This window comes from Pan troglodytes, chromosome 13 (genome assembly GCF_028858775.2).
Source record: "Pan troglodytes isolate AG18354 chromosome 13, NHGRI_mPanTro3-v2.0_pri, whole genome shotgun sequence".
Taxonomy (NCBI): Eukaryota; Metazoa; Chordata; class Mammalia; order Primates; family Hominidae; genus Pan; species Pan troglodytes.
The window spans coordinates 52,526,256-52,533,552 of record NC_072411.2 but is presented as its reverse complement, the minus strand read 5'-3'; positions in this window follow the sequence as shown (position 1 = coordinate 52,533,552).

Genomic DNA, 7,297 nt, shown 5'->3' with positions numbered 1-7,297 from the left:
TCTGATATTTTGTGATTTGTTTTTTCTTAATCTTGCTAGAGGTTTATTAACTTTTTTTTTTTTTGGTGGGTGTTGGGGGACAGAGTCTTGCTCTGTCGCCCAGGCTGGAGTGCAGTGACGTGATCTTGGCTCACTGCAAGCTCTGCCTCCCGGGTTCACGCCATTCTCCTGCCTCAGCCTCCCGAGTAGCTGGGACTACAGGCACCCACCACCACGCCCAGCTAATTTTGTTTGTGTGTTTTTAGTAGGGACAGGGTTTCACCATGTTAGCCAGGATGGTCTTGATCTCCTGACCTCATGATCTGCCCGCCTCGGCCTCCCAAAGTGCTGGGATTACAGGCATGAGCCACCGCGCCCAGCCAATTTCATTAACTTTTTGAGAAAACTTTAATTTGTTGATTTTTGTGTGTAAATCAAAAAGGAAAAAATCCCATGTTCATTTCAATAGATATGGAAAGAGCATTTAACAAAATTAAACTCTCAGCGAACTTGGGATAGAGGATAATTTCCTCAATACGATAAAAGGAATCTATGAAAAATCTCCAGCTAACATTATACTTAATGGTGAAATACTAAACATTTTCCACTAAGACAAATAAAAAGTATGTTTATTTCACTAATTTGATTCAACATTGTACTTGCCTTAATCATTGCAATATACATAAAAGTTAGAAAAGAGGAATTAAAATTGTTTTCATTTTTGACATGATTGTATATGAAGAAAATCCTAAGGAATCTACCCCCACAAAAAAAGCCAAAAAACCCCATAATATCTACTAGATCTACTAGATAAGAAGTGATGACATGATTTGATCAAAGTTTGGGAATTCAAGACAAATATACAAATATCAATTCTATTTCTATGTGCTATCAATCAACAATTGGAAATTAAAATACAATAGCACACAACATAACATACTTTAGGGGTACATTTAACAATATATGTGAAAGATGTGTACATTGGAAACTACACAATATTGCTGAGAATATGGAAAGGCATAAAAATGATACAATGGACTTTGGGGACTCAGGGGAAAGGGTGGGAGGCAGGTGAGGGATATAAGACTACAAATTGGGTTCAGTGTATACTGCTCGGGTGATGGGTGCACCAAAATATCAGGAGTGACCACTAAAGAACTTACTCACGTAACCAAACACATGTTCCTCAAAAACCTATGGAAATAAAAAAAATTTTTTTTAAAGAGAACAAGGAAAAAAAAAGAAAATCATTAAAGTACCAGGCTAGCTATTAATGATGATAATAACAATAATGATATTTTATGTGTCTATAGTGTCTTTTTATATGAACATCTCAGAGGACTTTACTGATAAATACTTTGATTTTACCCAAATAAACATACTTTTTCAATTAAAAATAAATAAATAAATGGAAGTATATACCATATACCTGGATTACAAGACTCAATATTGTTAATATCCCAACTGTCCTCAATCTATAGATTCAATGCAATTCCAATCACATGCCCAGCAGGAATATTTTTTAAAACTAAAATTTAAAGAGAAATGTAAAAGGCCTAGAATCAGTAAAACACTCTTGCAAAAGAATAACAAAGTGGGAGTACTTACTCTCTATAATTTCAAGACTTAGTATAATGCTATAGCAATCAAGAGAATGTAGTATTCATAGAAGGCTAGATAATAGATTAATGGTATAATATACGAAGCCCAGAAACAGTCCCATCCATTTATGGTCAAGATTTTTTTTTTTTTTTTTTTTTTTTTTTTTACAAACTGTCAATAAAATTTATTGGTAAAATGATTTTTTTCGACAAAAGAGGGTGGATAAAGTAGATATCCATATCAAGAAAAAGTGAGAGATATGACTAACTTATTATATGATACACAGAAATTAAGCAGAGAAGTATTATAGACATAATGTAAAATTTAAATCTATAAAATAAACAACTGGAGACTATCTTTGTGAACTTATGATCTGGCAACAATTTATAGACAAAATGCAAAGAGTACTGACTATAAAGGGAAAAGTGGATAAACAGGACTTATCAAAATTCAAGACATTGGCCGGATGCGGTGGCTCATGCCTGTAATCCCAGCACTTTGGGAAGCTGAGGCGGGCGGATCCTCTGAGGTCAGGAGTTTGAGACTAGCCTGACCAACACGGTGAAACCCTGTCTCTACTAAAAATACAAAAATTAGCCTGGCGTGGTGACATGCACCTGTAATCCCAGCTACCCAGGAGGCTGAGGCAGGAGAATCGCTGGAACCCGGAAGGCAGAAGGCTGCAGTGAACCAAGATTGTGCCACTGTACTCCAGCCTGGGCAACAGAGGAAGACTTTGTCTCAAAAAAAAAAAAAAAAAAAAAAAAAAAATTCAAGACATTAAAAAAAAAAAGTATAGCCACATACCAGGATAAAATATTCATGATAGCCAATAAACACATGAAAATATATTAAATACATTAGGGAAATGCAAATTAAAACTACAAAAAATCATATATCCATTAGAATTCCTAAGATTAAAACTACTCAGTGTCAGAGAGAAGGTAGAGCTATGGATTACTCACATATTGCTGGTGGAAAGTAAAATAGTACAACCACTTTGGAAAACTGGCAATTTCTCTTAAAGTTAAACATACACATAATCTTTGACCTAGCAATTCTAATTTTAGGTATTTACACACAAAAGTAAAAAGATGTCCAAAAAGTTGTGTAAAGAAATTGTTACTCCACTTAATTTATAATCATAAAAACTTGGAATTAATCCGAATGTCTTTCAACAGAAGCATAGATAAGCAAATTGTGGTATGTTCACACAATGAAATACTACTCAGCAAAAAAGGAACAAACTAAAAATACATGCAATCACATGAATGCATCTACCCAAGATATTTATATTATGCAATACATCCAGTTCAAGAATAGGCAAAACCGGGCCAGGCGCAGTGGCTCACGCCTGTAATCTCAGGACTTTGGGAGGCCGAGGCGGGCGGATCGTGATGTCAGGAGATCGAGACCATCCTGGCTAACACAGTGAAACCCCGTCTCTACTAAAAAACACAAAAAAATTTAGCCAGGTGTGGTGGCGAGCGCCTGTAGTCCCGGCTACTGGGAACGCTGAAGCAGGAGAATGGCGTGAACCCAGGAGGCGGAGCTTGTGGTGAGCCAAGATCGCACCACTGCACTCCAGCCTGGGAGACAGAGCGAGACTCCATCTCAAAAAAAAAAAAAAAAAAAAAAAAAAAAAAAAAAAAGAATAGGCAAAACTAATTTGTGGGGATAATAATTGTTGTTCCTGGAAGAAGACAGTTTGACTAGGAAGGGGCATGAGAAAACTTTCTGGGCAGTGGTTTGTGTCTTGCTTGGGATATTGATAACAGGATCATACACATTTGTCAAAATTCATTTGTTGGTACACTCAAGATCTGTACCTCAATGACATAAAGTATAAAAAGAAGCTCTTCAAACCCCCAAATCTGGCATGTATGGTATGTCATATTTATGCAGTTGTATTTGTGTGTGCGCATATGAAGAAACCAGTTTGCTTGCCCACATTAGAATCTACTCTTTTGAATTGGATTTGAATGAATTTTTTCAATGCCTTATAAATATCTAGATAAGACAGAAATCCAATGCCTTTTGACCAATGATCTCAACATGTCATATAGTTGAATTCGTAAGCCCAGATATAGAACTGCTTGCAGAAAATCTGGGGCCTAGGAAAATGAAGCAGGTGCCCCAAATCTTGCATTTGGGAGCCTGCATGCTGTGGGCTTTGGGGAGGCAGGCAATAGAGGATACAATTATTTCAATTGAGCTAAAAAACAATCTAAGTAATAGCCCACGGCATATGAGAGCCATATAAGATCTCAGAGGTCTTCCAGGTCAGCCCACTAACTGTACAGGTGGAGAACTTAACACCCAGAGAGGTTAAATATTTGCCCAGGAACACACAGCTTGTTAGTGGAAAGCTCAGGCTAAAATCCAGATATCCTTACTCCTAACACCACGTGAAGTCACTGTATCTGTATGCGTCTTACAGCTGTAATTACTCAACATTTTCAAAGCAGAAGTGAATGGATGGACCGTCAAGACATTCAGTCTAAACGTTGTTGTTGTTTTTTTTTTAATCTCCCCAACCACTTTCTGGCTTCCTTTGATATATATTCCAACCCAATTTAGACCAGAAAGGAGAGAGTGAGTAACTAACTGCTTGCCCGAGCCCATGACCCTTTAGGGCTGGGTCATGACTAAGAAAGAATTTTATTGCAAGGAAATTGCATTTCAGTTTCTTACAGCAACTTCCCTACAGAGGTTTTAAAATCAGACAGTGGAATGCAGTGCATCACTGAATGCAACTGGCATGCATCTATTCCATGACGTGAGCACAAAAATTCATTTGCAATTACTGTACTCATTGTAATAAGGTTGACTTTTTCTTTTTCTGGAAGGAATTTAAGGATCATTTACATTTTCAAGATACAAGCAAAATTTTACTCTCCAAATTATAACCTCATTTTTTGCAGTCATTGTGTAATTTTAGAAAACGTAGAGATCTTGCTTATATCCCAAATTTCCTTTGGAAGACTGAATTTGCAGTCTAATACTCTGCTTATATTTTAATGCAAACTAATTTTTTTCCCACAGTAGTGAAGGACTTCAGGGCTGTTGTGTATATGGAAACAGTGAACATCGGGGACCTGGAATTACCCAAATAATTTGCTCTCCAGAGGATTTCTGTTATTCTTGCACCCATGCCCTAGCCTATGCCCCAGCCATTCTGGACTGTTACAGAAAGAGACTTTTATGATTAGAATTGCAGTTTCCAGAGTTTATTTATTCACCGGGGAATGTTTGAGAGCCCTGTGAAAAATTATATCCACATCAGCAAGTTTTGGAGGACTCAAGGTGTCTTATAGTCCATAGGTAATCTCAGGTAGGTGAGCTCCAGAAAACTGCAAAGTCTTCTGATTCTCTTTTTTCCAATGCTTTTTGACCTCACCTTCCATGTTAATTAAAATGGAAGAGTTTTCCAGGCCTTCCATGTTAATTTTCTGTAAGCAGGTGTTGTGAAGAAGGCACATAAACAGAGAGAGGCTTAGCAGGGAATAGCAGGGGAGAAGAAGGAGGACCAAGAAACATAGGCTGGGAAGCATTCAACAAGACTGTTGAAAATGCAAACTGAAAAGTCTGGGGGGAAAATTAAAATATGAATTCATGTATTTCAGACTTTTCTGGAAGGCACCATTCTTGGAAAGTTCCCAAGATATATTAATTGAGCAACAGCTAGTTAGCTTTTTTGGAAAATGCATCAAAGTTGAATGACTTCCATTGTAGCTTATAATAAATAAACCTCTCTTTTGGAATGCTAATATTTGCCTTTCTTATTTTTTAGTAAAAACAAGATGCTTGATTCTTGTTTTTTAATAAAAAAAATGCGTTCACATTTCTTGGTTTTTTCCTTTCCTCACCATGCCAAGATTTCTGATGTACCACAAAATCCAGTTTCATATGTCTGTCTTAATTCTACATGAACCACCTTATGTGCCCTTGTGCCAATGTGTTAAGAGCCATGAGTGACTTCATCTATTACTAACTTAGACTTCTATATGTGGGACTTGATGACATGCGGTACTCAGGAAAGCAGTCATTTGATTGATTCCATAGTGTAGCTGTGACAGTGTGGAAGCACTATGGGGCGTTTAGAGGCAGCATGAAGGCTGTATAAGCCTGAACAAAATGTACTAGCATAAATCCTCAGTAAATATTTATTAAGATCAATGGCTTCATACAATGTCCTGACGATAGCTTTTTGCTCTGTTAGAATTAAGATAAATTGTATTATTGATGTATTAGGACCTCCTCTTTGCTTTTAAAGCACAGGACAGTAGTTTTTTTTCTCATATAACTTATATACCTTCCTAGTCACCAGAAATGGCATCAAAATGCTTTCATATTCCTTTAATCTATGGCCAGTCTGCCATGGTTTGGTAACAACGACGTGACCTACAGAAATGTCTTACATAAGAGCCAGGATCAGATTGTGATGAATCATTTGACCTCTGCTTATGTGGCCAGTGTTAAGGTGTTAACAGTCAGTTCATAATCACATCCAACAGTTATCAATAAGTAATACCTCAGCTAGCACTGTAAAAATCAGTGAGGACTAAGTCTACACAGCTTTTCAGAGAGCATTACTAGGAGCTTGTGATGGAAAAGGGCACAGCAGACCCCCAAGACTAGAAGATGTTTATAGAATGCAAGATTATTGTCGGCCACTGATGAAAGAATACTTTTCTTCTCCCTGACATACTTTTTCAAAAATAAGTGGTTGCAAGCCTTATCTGGATCTACATTACCTTAGATATTCTTGAGTGCTATTTTGAGCATTTGGGTATATTTTCCATGATGCCCTCTTCCCCCAAACTGGTGTCCTTCAAAGGAAAGAATAAGATTTGGGGTTTTATTATATAGCCTGGATATAAAGAAAATTTAACCAGATAATTTAAAATAAAAACAAAGTATTTTAATAATTAAAAGAAAATAAAATAATTTTGTTCCCATTTCTGTAACAAAAAGAACGAATCAATACTGTCACATTTCTACTGTCTTTATCAGGTAAGTCATAAACTGATTGGTAAGTGTAGCTGACTGCTACCAATTTAGTTGAAACTATGATCTGAATTACTGAATCAGCTCTGCTGAAGTCAAATCAGTTGTGTCAAAAGGAAACATTACCCTCCGCCCACCAAAAGAATAATAAACTGGCCGGGTGCAGTGGCTCACGCCTATAATCCCAGCACTTTGGGAGGCCAAGACGGGCGGATCATGAGGTCAGGAGATCGAGACCATCCTGACTAACATGGTGAAACCCCGTCTCTACTAACAATACAAAAAATTAACTGGGCGTGGTGGCGGGCGCCTGTAGTCCCAGCTACTCGGGAGGCTGAGGCAGGAGAATGGTGTGAACCCAGGAGGCGGAGCTTGCAGTGAGACAAGATTGCCCCACTGCACTCCACCCTGGGCAACAGAGAGAGACTCCGTCTCAATGATAATAATAATAATAATAATAATAAACTTGTCTGGAGCAATGATTTTCAAATTCAGTGCCAGGAAACGCTAGTGAGCCATTATAACCTTTGTTCACAGGTTACTCAGGATTTAAGTTCTAATACTGACTTTTAAAGAAATATGACAGACAGAGTACAAGGTTTAGACGTCTCTTTATAGGTTTGCCATCAAAATTTTTGCAATCTCCCCTCTCATCCTGGGTATGGTGTCCTAGAGATCATCTGTATTTTTTCTTTGTTGGTTGGTT